Source organism: Aythya ferina (assembly GCF_964211825.1).
Source record: "Aythya ferina genome assembly, chromosome: 1".
NCBI lineage: Eukaryota > Metazoa > Chordata > Aves > Anseriformes > Anatidae > Aythya > Aythya ferina.
This window is the reverse complement of record NC_140296.1, coordinates 118412923-118430626: the sequence shown is the minus strand read 5'-3', so window position 1 is coordinate 118430626 and position 17704 is coordinate 118412923. Positions and strand designations below refer to the sequence as shown.

Sequence of the window (17704 nt, the reverse complement as noted above, 5' to 3'; positions counted from 1 at the left end):
CAGCTGACAGAGGAGCTTCACCCCTCCCTCTCCCCCCTATTTTTGGCCTTCCAGCACTGTCAGCATCTGTGCGAGCTAATGCTGCCCAGATCCTTCTCCAAGGGGCACCGAGGGCTGGCACGCAGACGTGAAGCCCCCAGGCTGTATCTGCGAAACCCAAGAAACCTCAAACGCATTGTTTCCATAAATGCTCCTCAGCTGACTGGGCTGCGGGGAGTTTCTGTGCTCCTCAGCCCTTGCCTCTCCTTGGGGAATGGGAGGCGCAGGCTCCAACTCACTTTCCCGACCGCCTGTGGGCAGACATGGCGCTGACGCGAAGGCAGCTCGAACCGCAGCGCCACAACATGGGGCAGGAGGCGCAAAACCAATGTGTGGGGTCTCGACCGATCAACAAGGGGTCCCAAAGCAGGGCCAGGCCCTTCACGTAGCCCACGGAGGGTGAGCTTTTGCTGCCTCACTGACAACAACATGGCCTGGTGTGGGAGGGCTGCCCCAGGCCTGTGTGGTGACCACTACTGGTGGTTAATGGCCGCCGAGTGGTGCAGAGCCATGGTGGTGCCCCGCTGCTGTGGGAGTGTGGAGCAGCTGCTTGGAGGTTCAGTGTGGTGCTTGATGGGCACTCCTGTTACAGCATTTTAAACAACACTATTTTTTTGTTGTTGTTTTCAGTTGTTTAGATTTTTTTTTTGAAGTGGAGTACAGCAACGTTGTACCACAGTGTGACTAAGTTGAGTCAGCTGACACAAAACTCCGCCATCGTGACAGCTTTGGGGCCTCAGGTGTGACCTTTCACATCTTCTAAAGGCCTCAAATTTGTTTCATGAGTTAGCAGGCCAAAATACTTCTCCCTGTCACCTTTGGTGGCAGAGCAGGAGAAGCAAGGAAAGAAGGGAGGGTTGTGGCTCCCTGAGCTGAGGCCTGAGGAACTGTGTCCTGATGTGGCTGTTCTTTTGAAGGATGAGGCTGGATGTTGTGACTGGCTATGGTGCTAAAATTCCAGCCCTCAGTATGCACGATGAACATTGAAAATATAATAGACTTCTGTTCATTTGTTTTTTGAAATACTTGTTTTCATGACATGAACGGTTAGGAAGTTGAAAGCAAGTGTAGCATAGAAAATGTCCCTGAGCAGTCACAAATTGAATTTGTTTTGCTTGTGTTTTGCAGACCTTTTGTATTGAGTTCTTGAGAGCATTCAGCATACGAGTGACAGATGTGATGTTGAAAATAGAATAATAAAAAATATTCATTGCAAGTGAATACTGAGCTCAATGAAAGGCATTTTTTTGTGCTTGCAGTTTGAATCTAAGAGTAATCTTGACCTTGACTGTGGGACACAGAGATGCTGTAAGAATTGTGTGCCAAAACTAGTCAGTTGTTTGGATTTTAGGTACTATTTGCAACTTGTTGCTTCAGACCAACCAAAAGGCAGTGAGTGATGGTGACACTACAAAAGACAGATGAGCAAAATGGATTTCCTTCAAACAAAACCTTAAAAGCCATTTGATAATGTTATAGCAGGTCAAAATGAAAAACTTTAGTGCTGGAGGTGAATCTTTGATCAGGAATTGGGTTTGGATGGTAACATCTTCTTTATTACCAGGATAGCATGTACAAAGGTCTTAGCTGTGGCTGGTAATACAAGCTTAGGGAGCAAACCTTAAAATGCTTCCCATGTTCCCCAATGTAATAATTTATGCTTAGATCACCAAAAGATAATAGTCTGTAGGAGGTTTTGAGAACAGGGATTAAGAAGTCACCCCTGCAATGGCAACTTTCGTTGTTCTGCACAGGCCTCCTGAAGTCAGCTGCTCTGGTTGGATCTGCAGGACAGGGATTCCTGTAACAGGCACAGTGTCCAACTGCAGCATGATTCTGTGGAAGACAGAAGCTGCTGCTGCACGTGTACCTGTATGCGCATACAGCAAAACAGCTGAGATCTCACTGCCCAGACTTGCATGCGACTTCTGTAGCAGTAGGAACGCAGATCATCGTGAATACCTTCATCTTTCATTGGAACATATTTCTAGAACTATTCATTAGGAAGGCCAGAATAGGATGGGAGAAAATCTTTCCAGTTGTTGCCTTGTTAATTCACATAGAGAACTACTATTTAATAAGCAGGCAGGATAGCTCTTGTGATTTGATTTTCAGCTTGTGAATTCTGAATTACACAAGTACTGAGTCTTGTACAGCATCACATCACAAATTGTACCCACAATAAGTATTCCAGTCTCAACATACGTTCAAGAGGAGCCTAATAATGATTACAGACGTTTTTGAAAGCACAGCTGGATTTTGCTAAGCTCTGCCCATCCTCAGCAAAAATCTTTCCATTCATTGGAGGGCTTGTGCTCTGTTTGAGAGCTTTTTATTTTTTTGTCCTCTTTGAGTTGACCAGAACTTGGCTTTGGCCCTTTAAATCCTCCTCCCTATCAGCTCAGCAACCGCAGAGGCAGTTTATTACTGAAAAGAAATCTAAGAATCAGTTTTGGCCAGCATTGTCTTGGAAAGTTCATTTTATTAACATGGTTTTGGTTTTATTTCAAAAACACTTTGACAAGCACTGACATTTTTGGAACCAGTAAAGCACAAGAGACTTACTCCTAAAGGCCTAAGCTTTGCATTTTTCTGCAGCGAACAATGTGATGTGCTACTATGGTAAATTCAATTCAAGCCACTGACTGAAAGGAAATAAGTACCGAGTGTTGTCTTTTTTCCTTCATTTTCTAAAATACGTATTGTGTGCATGTTAGTGCTTGTGGGTTGTATTTGTTTAACTACTCTTAGCTTATTTGCTTTTTATCTGTAGTACAGGTGACAGATATCAATACTGGCAATATAAATTTCCCTTGTAAGGCTGCTTTTATTTCTCAACTTTGACCTAAATTAACTATCTTTTGACTTTTTTTCTTAGATTTGCCAACAAGGGTCCCAGTTGTGTGTTTTATATTAATGTCCATCAGCTAAGAGTTGGACTAGGATTCATGTACGAAGAAGTACTGGGAAAAAATCTGAACACTTTTTTTTTTTTTTTTTTTTTTAAGGGCAAGCTGAAAGAAAAATTCTGCTCTCAGAGCCACATAAAAGATCCTTATTCTGATATTCTGCATTCACTGGAGCTCTACACGTGGTGGAAAGAATGGAAGGGCAGAACAGAGGTAAGTTGTTTGCTGGCATAAGCAGACTTGACTACTAGATTTCTTCAGCGGTAAGTTGACTGTATTTGGTTTGAGCGTCCCTGGGACTGTGCCACCATCAGTTCTGTCCCCTAGAAAATTATACTGAGTACATGAGAGACAATGTAAGCATCTCCATTTCAGTGACTGTGCTGTATTATATATGTCTTGTTGCTACACCTCTGAACACTGGGTTTTGTTAGAACCTTGGTTTGCTCTCTGGAACTTTAAATGGTCAAATACTTTGCTTGAAGGTCCCCATGCAAGTCTACAGTGTACTTCTGCCTGCTTCTTTCCCTTCAGAGACAAGAATACAGTATTGGTCTAGAAAGAGTGTCCGCTTTTTTAGTTATCAGGAAACTGCTGCAGATGTTTAAAAAATCCGACTTTAATATACTTTCGTTTTCTAGTACATCAGGCTGTCAGTTCTGACTCATTCTGCCTTTAGTAGGATAGGTTTTGTGTATCCTATATGTTGCTGTGATAGATTTCTAGGAGTTGAAGTGAACTGGGATACCTGACTTAGGAGTTCTTCATTGTTAGTGCTATGGATGTTTATTTAAAATAAAAACCATCTCTTAAGTTTGCAGTGTGTATATGTGTATATATATATATATATATATATTTTTTTTTTTTTATCTCAACTTTGTTTCAGAGTAGCTGCATAAATTACGTGACCTGTTTCTCCAGTTGCATAACCGGATTAAACAGGCCTTTCCTTAAAAGAATGGAAAAGATCTATTTAGGTTTTCTGGTTTTGTTTTGTTTTAGGTGGTCTTGTTGGTACCATTTATTTCTTTTTGGCAAATGTGGTGTTCTCAGAAGCTGACCTTCAGAAGGGTTGTAATTTGGGATTGCTATGAGCATTTGTGGTAACAGGCCAGACACCTCTAGACTAAGTATAGTGAACACAGGTAAACTCCTCCTGAAGAGGCAGAAAAAGCAAGGTGTTCAAATGAGTGTAGCGTACAATGCATACCAGAAGGATGCTCTTGCTGTGTGATATTATGCATGGCGTAGCTGCTAGCATGCTTCTCAAATCTTAAGTGGAAAGTTTCTTACCTCCCAGGAACTCCGTATTATTTTTGAGTGCCCTCATGTTGAACTCAGTGTAGTTGCTAATGCGACCCTGCGAGTAACGATGTCCACATACGTGCACAGACACCACAGTCATCAGTTTACCGCTTGCACACAGCACTGGGAATAGAACTTAAGACCTTCGCCTCCGCAAACACAGCTGCTCATCTGGCTGTGGGCTTTGTAGCCAGCAGAGGGAACTGATAAACACTCTCATAGGGCTCCTTTATATATTTTTTTCTAACCAAAAGAGGGCACTGATTCTCACTCACTCCATTACATATCACCCCTCAACAATTTCACCTGCCATTCAAGAAGCAACAGGCTTGCATTCATCTTGCTTTTGGTATGAAACGTGGCTTTGCATGAAGAAGTTTTAATCATCAAAAGATGTCACTACACTGCATAGTGGTATTAATCCCCTGCAGTGCAGTTATGAGACATTAAATTCATTACACATCAAGACAATTACAGAAACACATCCAACATTTCAGGAGTATGGGGAGACCAAGCACAATTGTTTACTGATGTGTACAGAGAATAGGCACAGTTATTGCACAAGACCCACAAAAGGCTTCAGAACCAGGACTCATCATTATCTTTTTAAACACACAGCTCCATGACTTTTGCTAAAGCAGCATTCTCTTAGCACAAAAAATAGATCTCACTTTCTTATGAAGGAAAGGCCATAGGAAGGAAACGTACACTAGCTAGGGTTTTGTGTAAGTAAAGAGGTAAGAGTAACTTCTGTTCAGTTAAATATGGATATTTGTTGGTTTTAATCAAAGATGGATCAAACCACCTCTGTTTTTGTCTTTATTGTTCCTCAGTACAGTAACTCCATTGAACCGTTGCTCTTTTACAAACATGACACTAGTGAAAATTAAAAATTATCTCCCTGTGGAAGGAAGGAACCCAGTGCAGTAGGATAATCGGAAAGTCAAAAGAGTGAGGCAATATATGAGGGTATATTTAAGCTTCAGGGATAAAGATATAATCTTTCCTGCCCTGGGTTGTATAGGAAGACATAGAACAACTGGGCTGAAAATACTCTTGGAGGTGTGCTTTTGTACATACGACAATCATCACCACCTGCAGCAGAACATATAACCATTAATCATTCTTTTTCTAGTCCTTATCATTCCTGCTGATCTTCTGCATCAAGCATCAACACATTCATTTTTCTTGATAATGCAGTATTCATAAGACCACTCTCGTGTTACCAAGATTGAGCTCTTACGGTTAGGTGTTGCCTGTTGTTTCTGGTCCATGGCAGTGGATCTGTGCTTGCTCATTCTGACAAGATTGTGTTAGTCTCAGCTAACCACAGAGGGTAAGAAAGGGGCGTCATTTGATTATTTATTTATTTGCTTTTCCCTCCAAGAACTAGTTTCAAGTGCCGTTAGGGGTTTTTAAATGATTTCAAAGGAAGTTCCGAACTGTTAAGAGTGAATTAGATTCTCTCAAGAATTTACCCTGAAATTCTCCCTGCTGTTCAGCCCTAAGGAGTCATACAAAGACAGATCAGCTGTGAAGGGATGGACTTTATAAGGCTGAATATGAAATGAAGTTTGGGATTAAAGTGCTGGACTGGAACTTAGAAGAGCTAAATCTGACTCTCTGTTCTGCAGTGAATTTTCACTGTGACCATAAGCAAAACCAGTCCATGTGTTTAGTATCAGAATGGCCAGAGGAAACACATATCTGCCTCACAAAGAGGTGGTGAAAATAAATTCATGAAGATTGCAGTGTTTCTCAGTCAGCGGTAATGGCAGGCCACTGAATAAGTAGTCAGTGATGAATTTGTCCTGTATCTAGTACAGTTGTACCTTTTCTACATATCTAGTCTAGCACTTTTAACATCAGTGGCAATTATTCTAGTAGTTTCACTGGGCATTTATACCCTAAATGAACACCTTAAATAAAACCACAAGTGCAACCACGAAGAGAAACGGCTAAGCATGCCTGCTTAACGCTTCACTAGTCTATGGCTGAAAAAATAATATAATCTCATTACCTTTACTTCGTTATTCTAAAATACTACGGTTATTCCTCAAAAAATCCAAATTCCTTCTGCTCTCATTGATTTTCTCTTATTGACTCACTTTTTTTTTATATTATGGTTATAGCAATATTTTAAAGTGATATTATTTTTTATCTTAATATCAGTATGTTTTGTAAAAAAAGGAGTTTCAGGTCAGCACATAAGTCAATAAAGGCGTTTCTAGGCGTTTTAAGTTCTCTGTGAGGCATTCTGCTTGCAGTTTCCCTTCATCCCCTGCTGCAGAGTGATGCTCAACTGAATTATCTTCAGCCTAAGAGAAACTGCTCAGAGGAGATTCTGATCTAAATTAGACACATTCCTTTCAACAGAGTTTTCTTAATATGCCCCGCAATCCATTTTTGAAATGCCAAAATGCTACATTTCACAGCAGGCTTTAATAAAATATATTTTGCTATACATATTTTCTTGTGGCAAATGCATTTTTTTGAAGTTTTCATATTGAAAAATTGCACTGTTAGAAACTGATATATCTGATGGAGTAAAATTCTGTATCAGTAATGAGGCTTTACTGCCAGATTTGAGACATAAATTTTGTATGCTTTGCACTTAAAATCACATATCTGTACTTTACAAGAGGAGTTTTTTGTTTTGGAGGGGGAAGGGAGATTTGCTATAAAAGTCTGATGTTAACTAAACAGTCAAATTTTGTAGCTCAGAGACAGAATGTCTGTTATAGGAGTAGAGCCTATTGTTTTTTCACACTTCTTCTATGGGCAACTTACATGGATTACCTGGATGCAATTATAGTTTTACTGTAAGCCTACTATAGGAAGTACTGTACTTTGTTTTTGAAGAGTTACTTTTCTTTTTTAAAGATACTTATGTAATCTTCCAGGCGAATAGCTGAAGGCAATGTTTGCTTTTTCTTCATTAGATACAACAAGTAACATGTAAAATACAGGAAAACAAACAAGCAAACCTCAGAGCATCTAGAAAAGGGCATTTTGAGCAGAGTTCTGCTGATGCTCTACAGAGTAATAGCTTAAAATGTTGCAGCTAATGTGAATACAGTTGTGTGGACATAACTCTTACTTAGAAAAGACTTATTTGGGGAAAGAGCAACAGAGTCAATTTAGGAAGAGAATTATTTTTCTTTCAAAAAGAAAACATCCCTTTTTAACTGCAACATGTATTACAGTATAAACAAACTATTTACAGTCAGCATTCACTGCTTGCATTTAGTAGTTCATGTTCTCTCCCTCATCTCTGAGCACTGGAAAGAGGCAATCTAGGATTGGGATTTCTGTGATGGAATTTCTTTAAACAGGTGACTGTGTGCTAAAAGTGCTTTGACTCACACAAAATAAGAGACTGGTACTAGTCACTAATAGATTTGTCTTTGTGAGGATGGATAGAAGAATAGAGGGGAGTGCAAACATAGTTTTGAAAGCACTTAGATTTGAATGTTTCAACTATTCAGCAGCTGTCAGAAATACCTATATAGGCAAACTTGATAAAACATACTTCAGGCTGATCTACAGATTTCACAGACATACAAAGTCTATTGTTCCAAGAAACAGGATTTTGCTTGTGAAATGTGTACTTTAAGCATATTTAGTACCAGACAGTGAACTCCATCAGCTTTCTTATTGTGCTTCTGTGAGGGCATAAGTTCAATTATGCCTTTTTTTTTTTTTTTTAAAGGCAGTGAAATCTGTGAAGATGCACTTCAGTCTCAAGACTGGCTCCATTTAGCTTGTAAATTACAATAGTAATAATTAAAAAAAAAATCCCTCCTTGAGTTAGCAGTATGAGTTAGCATTAAGCATTTTTTTTTCAAACTGAACTAAAGGCAGCTTTAAAGTGTACTTTTTTTGCTAGCTTTGGACTGAGAAGATTATTAAGAGGGATAATAAACTGTTAGAATTGGTCTGGATATACTAACGTCTTCAAAATATATCAGAAAGGGAAAGAAGACTATTTCTCAGCCACACGATGTTTCCCAGCAAGATCTGTTTTTATTTCATTGCTAAAACAACAGATTGTTACTAACTTAACTGTCAGATGACACTCCATCTAAAAAAAAAAAAAAAAAAAGCACCCTGCCAGCACCACCCAGCAAGGCAGTGCTAGAGTTCATGTTAAGGCTTCCTTGCAACAGCTGGTTAGAACAGAAACCTGAAGTAGCAGTAATCTTACCTTGAGTGTACAAGATCCAAGGAGAGAAGATCACTGGTTCAAAACAGTGGAGGACTGAGAAAGTGCTCTGATCAGCTGCTGGTAGCATGCACTTGGCTTTTATGTGCAGGTGGGAGGAGCTGCTCCCTACGGTAGGTGGGCAGTAAGGATAGCAGGCAGACAGCCTTCAGAAGGCATTATACAGTAGGTTTTTGCTCTTTGGGGACAGAGGGAGGGGGGAAAAGCAAGCTGAATGGCATTTACAGGAGAAATAGTGTTGGATTTATTAGTTTGTTTTTAAATTATTTAGTTAACTGAAGATTTTTCTATTATATTTGTTTCTCTAAATCCGGTATAATTGTTCTGGTTACAGTTATAATGCTACTAGGTCTCACTTAGTCTTTTGGAAATATTTTCACAGCAGTGAGATAACACGAAGTGATTATCAGAAAGGCGTGTGTTTCCTTTTCTAAGAAGGAATAGCTATGAAGAAGTAGCTTGCTCTATGTTCCAAATGTCCACTCGATCACAACTCTGGAACCCTCCTGAGTTTCTCTTGTGCTGTGCTACCCAGCTTTTCCTTGACGCAGCTGTAACGTGTTCCATCTACACACTGACTTTCTAGCAGTTTAGTTTAGCGGTTTTATTGTTCCCTGTGTCTGAGTTCTAAACAGTTTTCCCAACTGGTATTCTCAAAAGGCAAATGTAGCCAAAAAGACAAACCAGTAGGAATACACATTCCTGGTGGTTTCTGTGTAAAATTATTCATTGTTCATTTTAACTCATTCACTGCTTTCAGGGCACGGAAGAGTGGGTGGCACAGTGTCCAGACAGTGGCTCCTGGAGGTAAAACAAACAGTTATACCCATCTGGAACGCACTGATCCTGTGTTTGCACAAGTCCCTGAATGAGGCATCTGGTCCTTGATTGGTATTATTTATCATAACATACAAGCAAGACCTGTGTCATATTGGAACATTTGTGAGTGGAGGAAGCCAGAAAGATAGAAAAGGAAGAGGAGGACAGTGGCGTGAAATCAAGGGGGAGGCTAGAGGCACAGCCTGATTAAAAATCTGGGGAGGGCCAGGCAGAAAAATGAATGAGAATCTGAATCTACAGAGTTGGGATAAGCAAGGTTGTAGTGAAGGTGATGGAGGGTCAGATATATTATATACCACTTCTTGCACTGAAGGGCCAGACTTGTCTCTGGGTGAAGAGGTATGAGAGCCTTGTAGAACTTCTGTCGATATCCTGATTTTGTTCTAGGTGTTAGACTCCTGTGTCTCTATTTTGATATCTGAATATATAAGTGATGCTCAATGTAAATAGGTCTCAAGTCCAAAGATACTTATGTTGGGAATGCATATTAACTCTTAAGATGGACTCAGAGAAATAATCACTTTCTTACTGTTCTTTTCCTTTTCTCTTGATTATAATGAGCACATTTATTTATTTATTTAATGCATGCAATCCTATTTGTCCTTTTACAAAAAGGCTTAGAAACCAATTTGGGTATCCGTATCAGTGGCAGAAGTACCTGCATAACCTAGGTGATATAGGCTCTAAGATTCAGAATGGTTAAGTCATGGGACTGGTTAAATTGCTCTGTTTTCTTACAGCTATCAGGTCCCTGTTAATTAGGGTAATTTCTACATTGTTGCAACTAATTACCAACAAAAGCCATGTTATTTTATTTCTGCTGTACTTGATGCATTTTTACAATTCTTATGTAGAGATGAGTACTCTTCTCTGAAGAGGTTAGTGTGGTTTTATTCAGAGGCTACACTAGCAATGGTAATGTAGGAATAGGGTCAGCAATGGTACAAATTATAGCGGTAGGTTTATGTAATTAGTTCAGGCGTGGGCACCTTGTGATGGTTCGATTAAATGATGCAAATAAACTGGAATTCTATTCATCTAACATCTGGCTTTGTACGTTCTGAAAATCTTGACCTAGATTCCTATAATTAGAGAGTAAATAGATATCTGGTCTCTTATTTAATGACTAATTTAATTCCTTAAGTCCTTATTTGAAGACTGATGATTCACTGTCTCAAAATTGTTGGCCTTCCTTTGGGTCCATCTTAAAATCAGTGGATGCTTTCTATAAGCTCAGTACCTTCTAAAGATCAAGCTACTTTTTTCTTGGAAACAAAAGCTTAAACGTAAAAGACTATCTGTAGGTTGATTTTTATTTACTTATTTAAGCTTCAGGTGCTAAGTGCCACTTTTCAGAAGTGAGTCAATACTCAAGTGAACTCAGTATAAAGTCCTCCATTCTCCACTGGTTGTGCACAGTGATCACATGTCCTAGTGTACGGCAGAATCAAGGGTAACCTTATCTTTTTATACTTCCGGAAGAGGAGAACTAAGAAGTTTTTTTTTTTTCTTCAGTTCTTTCCTTCAGGGAATCTTAAAGCACTTTCAAATATTAAATAAACTTATCAGCAGATAAAATAGATGAAAAGTATTAAACCATAGTAATGATTATTTAAGCACCACTGTGATGTAATTATACGGAAAATTACTGGATAAGACTAGTGTGTTAAGTGTAGTCACTGCATTACTTATCTTCCTTAATGAGATTTTTAGTAGATGAAAACTTTACCAAAACCTCTGAGGGAAATTTGATGTAGGTTGTCACATGATTAACTGGATTTCAGGGCACACTTCCAGACTAGAAAGTACATTCAGTGTGGACACATGGAGTCTTGTTCCTAGGACCAGGAGTAATGCCCAACATTTCTAAGACTGTTAGTTCCTATCTACCTTTTAAAAATAGGTATCCTGTCAAGAAGACTTACAATGCTCTAGCCCTCTTGCTTCATTCTTACCCTGAAATGTCCAGATGAGTTTGCTCTGAGTTTCCAGTAATTGTCTTGGGGCAGCTTGTGCTTTTAGCACATCCAAAATCTGTATCAGGTATCTGCATTATATGGTAGTAGGGCTATACTTGTAGTGTAGAATAGGACTCTTAGTAAGGGCATCAACTTCATGAAAGTAGCCTAGACTTGGAGAGATTGTTTTACTATGCTTTTGGGAAGCGTACATGCTCAGTTAAAAACTGCTGCATTTAATATGATTCAGCAATGCATCAGAGAGCAAGAAAATCACCTAGCAGAATTCAACTAACCTTTTTTTTTTTTTTTTTTTTTTTTTTTTTTTTTTTTTTTATTGTGACTCTGCATAAGGTTCAATACAAAATCTCCTGAAATATATTAAGATTCATTTGGGAACTCTGAACTCTTCCATGGAGTGGTAGAGTGCCCTAGCACTTTTTTACTGTTTAGCAGATTTGGCTGCTGTCCTACAATAGGATTCCACCAGGCAGCCTTTGCAGCTGTCTGAAGGCAGAAGTGTTACTGCACAGAGTACTGGTGTACCCAACAACATCCCTGTAGCATGTTACGATTATGAAATAGGTCCCAGATGGCTAGCGGGGCAACTGTTATGGCAATTGCTATATTTCTACAATCATGTATGCATATTTGCTCTTCAGTCAGTTTTCTATTAAACTAAATTTGTTCCAGCATATGAAGTGCACGGAAAAGAGGAATTATTAACAGAGGTGGCACTATCCTTAAAACACAGGTCAGAACTACAGCTGTATAAATGAGAAGCGTTTTACTGTAAATCTTATAAAAGGAGATATGCCAAAAATCCTACATATATTCCAATAAAGGAACTAAGTGATTACTCCCAGTTTGAGTGTAGCTCAGCTAAAATAAATGTGGCTGAATGTGTTGGTAGTGGATGCAAAAAGAATCAACCTGAATGAATGGAGAGTTTGAATAAATCATGTTTTGTGTGTCATCACACCAACAGCTCTGGTAGCTGGCTACTTGCTGTTTGGCAGTATTATTAAAGGAGGAGAAGCTCTAAACAGTTAAATCATAGAATCATAGAATCATAGAATATCCTGAGTTGGAAGGGACCCTTAAGGATCATCAAGTCCAACTCTTGACACCGCACAGGTCTACCCAAAAGTTCAGACCATGTGCCTAAGTTCACAGTCCAATCTCTTCTTAAATTCAGACAGGCTCGGTGCAGTGACCACTTCCCTGGGGAGCCTGTTCCAGTGTGCAACCACCCTCTCTGTGAAGAACCCCCTCCTGATGTCAAGCCTAAATTTCCCCTGCCTCAGCTTAACCCCGTTCCCGCGGGTCCTGTCACTGGTGTTAATGGAGAAAAGGTCTCCTGCCTCTCGACACCCCCTTACGAGGAAGTTGTAGACTGTGATGAGGTCTCCCCTCAGCCTTCTCTTCTCCAGGCTGAACAGGCCCAGTGACCTCAGCCATTCTTCATACGTCTTCCAATAGCTTCCAATGCTTAAATAGCATGGTGGTGGCAGAAAATGAGCTGTGAAGATCAAGGTGTCAACATTTTTGTTCAACACAAACCAGATAGAATTAGAGAGACCTCCTAATGTAGAGCAGGATAATACAGGTAATAGTAATCTTGTGAGGTAAAAGTTGACTCTTCCAACTTTCATCTATAATTTTAAAAACACTATAAGTAAAAAAAAAAAAAAAAAGTTTCAAAATTCTTGTGACATTAGTTAATAGAAAAAATATTTTGACCAGCTTACACGTAAATTTTTGCTGAACCCTCATGGAAATGTATTCTTTTCATTTTATTTGACTGTAGGACTAAAGACAGGAATGATTTCTCTACTTGAACAGCAGTATACTTTATTAACCTGTGGTTTCAGGCAACATTCTTCTGTCATGCTTCTCATCATTGTAAGTTATATCCAAAGCAGTTCCAGCAAACTTGCCTTTTAGACAATTAAATGCAACAGTGCTGCAGTTTTTATAGAGCATTGTCTTTTTCCATAGTGAAGACTCAGACCTGGAGGGGAGAATAAGGGGAGAGAGAGTGAACAGTTTTCAATTCATTTTCTCCACGTCACTGAGAATGTCTGATGTCCACTTTCAGATTTGCATCCATAGATTAGGATTACACAGGTGATCTGGCTGCAGACCACTGCATGCCAGTCCGATGCAGGACACAAAATCAGGATATATTTTGAAAGTACAGATCTTGCACTCTAGGTAAGCGTACACCTAGGACTAAATGTGAGTGTGGAAGGAGTACCTGTCTACCTCAACCAATACTTTCACCTGTATGTCAAAGCTTGTTGTCTAGCACATAAAGTGATAAAGGCAGAATTGGGGAAAAAATGATAGATTTGATACAGAACATACTGTAGCCACAACTGATGTTATTCTGCATGCATCTTGCCTGTGCTGACTCTGTTTAGTCTTGTGTCCACCAGTGAAAAGGGAATGTGGTCCAAAGCTGCTAGTATTTGACCACTCCATCCAGCCCGTCATTGCTTGCACTGTTTGTGTCCTATATTTTCAGTCTTCCTATGTCTGTGTGTCAGCTCTGGCTCTTTCACTGGGATGTGCTAGCTGACTACCATGTCAAAACAGAATAAAGATCCTTATTTGTAAGAGACACACTTGGCAATGTTAACTTACACCTTCTAGAAAAACAGCTAGTCTATGATATAGCGTAAGCCAGATTGAACATATGAAAGTTGGGAACTCGCTGACTGGGGGACATTTATGCTGAAAATACGGGAAAGTCTTGACAGACAGCAAACTGAACAGGAGCCAGCAGTGGGCCCTGGCAGCAAAGAAAGCCAGCGCTGTCTTGGGCTGTAGGAGTCAGAGCACAGCCAGTAGCTCGAAGAAAGTGATTATCCCCTTATACTCAGTGCTTACTAGGCTCCGTTTAGAATACAATGTCCAGTTTTAAGCCTCCCAGTGCAAGAAAGATATGAAGGAACTGGAGCGAATCTAGAGGAGGACAACTGAGGTGATTCTGGGTGCTAGAGTGCTTGCATTATGAGGAGAGGCTTCAGGAACACGACTTGTTCAGCCTGGACAACAATGGGCTCTGAGGGGACTGAACAGCTGCCCCTCAGTACCCATGGGAGGGTTATCGAGTGCGTGGAGAGGGGTTCTTCATGGTGGGAAGATGAGACAGAGCAGGTTGCCCAGTGAAGCTGTGCAGGCTCTGTCCTTGGAGATGTTCAAGAGCCAACTGGATAAAGCCCTGAGCAGCCTGGTCTGACCTTATGGCTGACCTTGCTTTAGGTTGGGCATTGGGCTGGAGACCTCCTGAGGTCTCTTCCAAATGAAATGATCCTGTGATCCTATGCTAGAGCACAACAACATTGAGTAGTGCTTCTCATACTGTGGAAGAGTTCAGATGAGCTGTTTTTCAGTTGCATTTAAAAGACTGGGGCATTGGCCCAGGGGATGATCAAAGTTGATAGTGTCTTTGTTTTAAAATCTAGACTGTGTGTGCATTTCTGAAAAGTAACCAAGATCACAAACGAAAGTCTTAACTTTTAACATATGCTTTGGGATTAAATAAGACTTGTCTTCAGTTCCACCAGAATGTGCTTGGTGGCAGTATTATGCATTCTCTGTGTAGGTTTTGAGTATTTTTCTTTTAAATAAGTTTCCTGAAGGTTTATTTAATGAAGCCAAGTGGCACACGTTTTGGCTGTAATATGTATTCTTTTATACCTCTTTGCCAAAAGATTATATATTGTTTTTTATTTTAGAAAGCTAATTTGTGCTGTTTCAAATGAAATATAGCATCCTTGGAAAAATATATTTCTGATCAAAGGAAATATTTGCCCCAGTGACACCAAGGTTAAAAAGGGAGTGAAACAGAATTTGAGTAAGATGTTGGTGCTACACAGGTCTCATACCTTATTTCATAGATGTTTTGTCCCTACACAATTAGTCTTGAAATAATGACCATTTTTTGCTACCTTGATTGTGTCGTTAATACATTTTATCCCCACACAAAGAAGTCCTATGGAGACAATTAAATTATCTTCACTAACATTCAAACTGCTTAGTATTACTATCGTTAAACCGTAGGAATCTGATCCCAAGCATCTTAATAATTTTTTCTTCAGAACTGAGGAAAAAGTAGCTCAATTGCCTGTTTGGCCATTGGCAAAATTATTTTAAAAGACGAATGACTTAGATTTTTTTTTTTTGAAACTTAAAATGGGCCTAAATTGTCCTGGAAAGGAAAAGTTTGTAAGGAACACCTAAAACACATTATAGTAACAACTTACACTTTCTTCAAACTGCATCAGATTTGGCGGAGACGTAATATTTATCCTAACACCAGAGAATACTGTGTAAAGGAAGCGGACCAGCTTATTATCTCTGTCATACCATGGCAAAACGGGAGCTGGGAGCACAGCCATGACTGGTGGTGCTCACACAGATTTCAGTGGACTTGCATTTCCATCTTAGTCTTTTTATTTTATTTTATTTATTTTTTTTTTTTTAAGGCTTCTTTATTGGCTGTAAGATATCAGAGCACAGCCTATGGCGTGTCTAGCAAAGACAGCAGACAGCCTGTCAGCTTGATGCCATCTGCAAGCGTTTCATTGATTCTATTACTTTTACTACAGATAAAGCTGTAAGCAGTCTTGTATCTATTGATCTTTGGTTTTCACTTCAGTGTTTCCACTACTTTTTTTCTAGTGTAGCCATTAAATCATGTGAACTTGTTACCAGGAACTGTAAACTTAAGTCATGTAAGTTATGAACTGCTACAGGCACCCCGTTTGCTTTTTTTTTTTTTTTTTTTTTTTTTTTTTAAAAAAAAAAACAAAGTACTTTAATGAATTTCTGAAAGAGAGTAATGAACTCTGGAAGTATGTACTCTGAGTTCATACTAACACTACGATTAAGAAGACATTTGAGTGATCTGTTTGGCTTGTCTCTCAGATCTTTCATGAAAAACCACTGAAATCATTGCCACTGGGCAGCAACTACAGCAACTATATTAATTTTCTGATATAGATGAAAAGGGTTTCCTCACTGTATTGGAGGACAGATACCAGGCTCAAGTAAATTTCACTGTTCCTAAGCTTTTTCAAAGTATCAATGTATTATTAAGTAAGAATCTTGCTTGCCAGCATGTTCATCGTGAGCAGAAAAGGAATACAGAATGAGTGCTTCATGACACATTGGCATTTGTACATGCATTCCCAAAGTGGTACTTTCCCCCCGAAGAGCAAAAGTGTAGTGTTTCATTTGTAGAAAGCTATTTTCTTCTGAACATTCAAAACATTGCTATGAAAGAATGAGCAGAAAATAATCATTTCTGTGTATTATATTCCAGACAGTCAAAGGCATTTTCCTAAAAGTGGGAATTTGGTTATGACAACTCATTGAAGTTCATAATAATCTCCTTGGTTTTATTAACTTGGCTCCTTTTGCATAATGGATAAATTCTCAGTGTGTTCCTCTGCTCCTGTTAAAACTGGAAGAGTTAGATCAATGTTGGCTATTTTTCTTGAAATAGCATTCAAAGCTTTAACAAACTTTTGTTAACACACTGCAATGCAGTGAGTTACACAAGACAAACAAGTGACAAAAGAGTAAGCTCATTGCCTACTTAACCAAAACCTTTTGCATTTAAGATGATGATGGTAAATTTAATTTTCATTTGTCTGTCTTGGATAGCCTTAGTGACAACCCACCAACCAACCTGCAGAAAGCATTTTCTTGTTTTCCTCACCTCTGATCTCCCTTTGGCCTGGAAATTAAGAGGAACTTTTATAAATCAGAAGCTTATTGTACATGACTAATCAGCGAATTCTTCTCCTAATGCAGACCAGTTATACTCGTGTCAGAGGGATGAAGCGTCCGGAACTGTCACAGCTTTTGTAACAGGAGCGTGCTTCCACTGCTCAAGGAGGAGGGTAGGACTGCTAGTACAGACCCTACGTGCCCCCATGGGAGGATGCACCGACCTCTGCTCTAAGTCACTGAGCTAATGATGTGGCTTTCTTGTATCAGAAAACTCCTAGACTGTGTATCAAACTGCTTATAGCACCATTTCCAAGCCAGAGCTCAATATTATATATATATTTTTAATTTATAGAGAAGTTGACATTGTTTTGTTTCTGTGAGTGCTCAGTTCAGTCTTGTTTATTTTACAGAAGTACAAAAGCTCTGCTAGCTAGGATCTGTCGTTCACCCAGTTGCGGCAAGCAAAGGCAGACTGAACTACTGAAACTTCTTCTCTAAGCATAGCATGTTATGCGAAAGCCTTTCTGCTCCGTCCAGATGTACAGGCATTTCGTATCTTAAAGCATTTATTTCTATTTATGTTGGACTGGGAAGAGTGTCCAAGTGTTACTTTTTCTCAAACAGTTTAATGTTTGTGTGTCACTGTTAACATTTGAATAAGCACTAAGCCAAAACCGTTT

The 17704-nt window shown here is 39.4% G+C and overlaps 1 protein-coding gene across 1 annotated transcript in view; it reads right to left on the bottom strand.

The window, feature by feature from the left end:
• COL8A1 (collagen type VIII alpha 1 chain) overlaps positions 1 to 8580 on the bottom strand; it is a 92690-nt gene extending 84110 nt beyond the window's left edge. Inside the window, exon 1 of the mRNA XM_084522796.1 lies at positions 8461 to 8580. The gene's annotated coding sequence lies outside the window, so the exon portion shown is untranslated. The remainder of the gene's footprint in view (positions 1 to 8460) is intronic.
• Positions 8581 to 17704: the final 9124 nt, after the last annotated feature.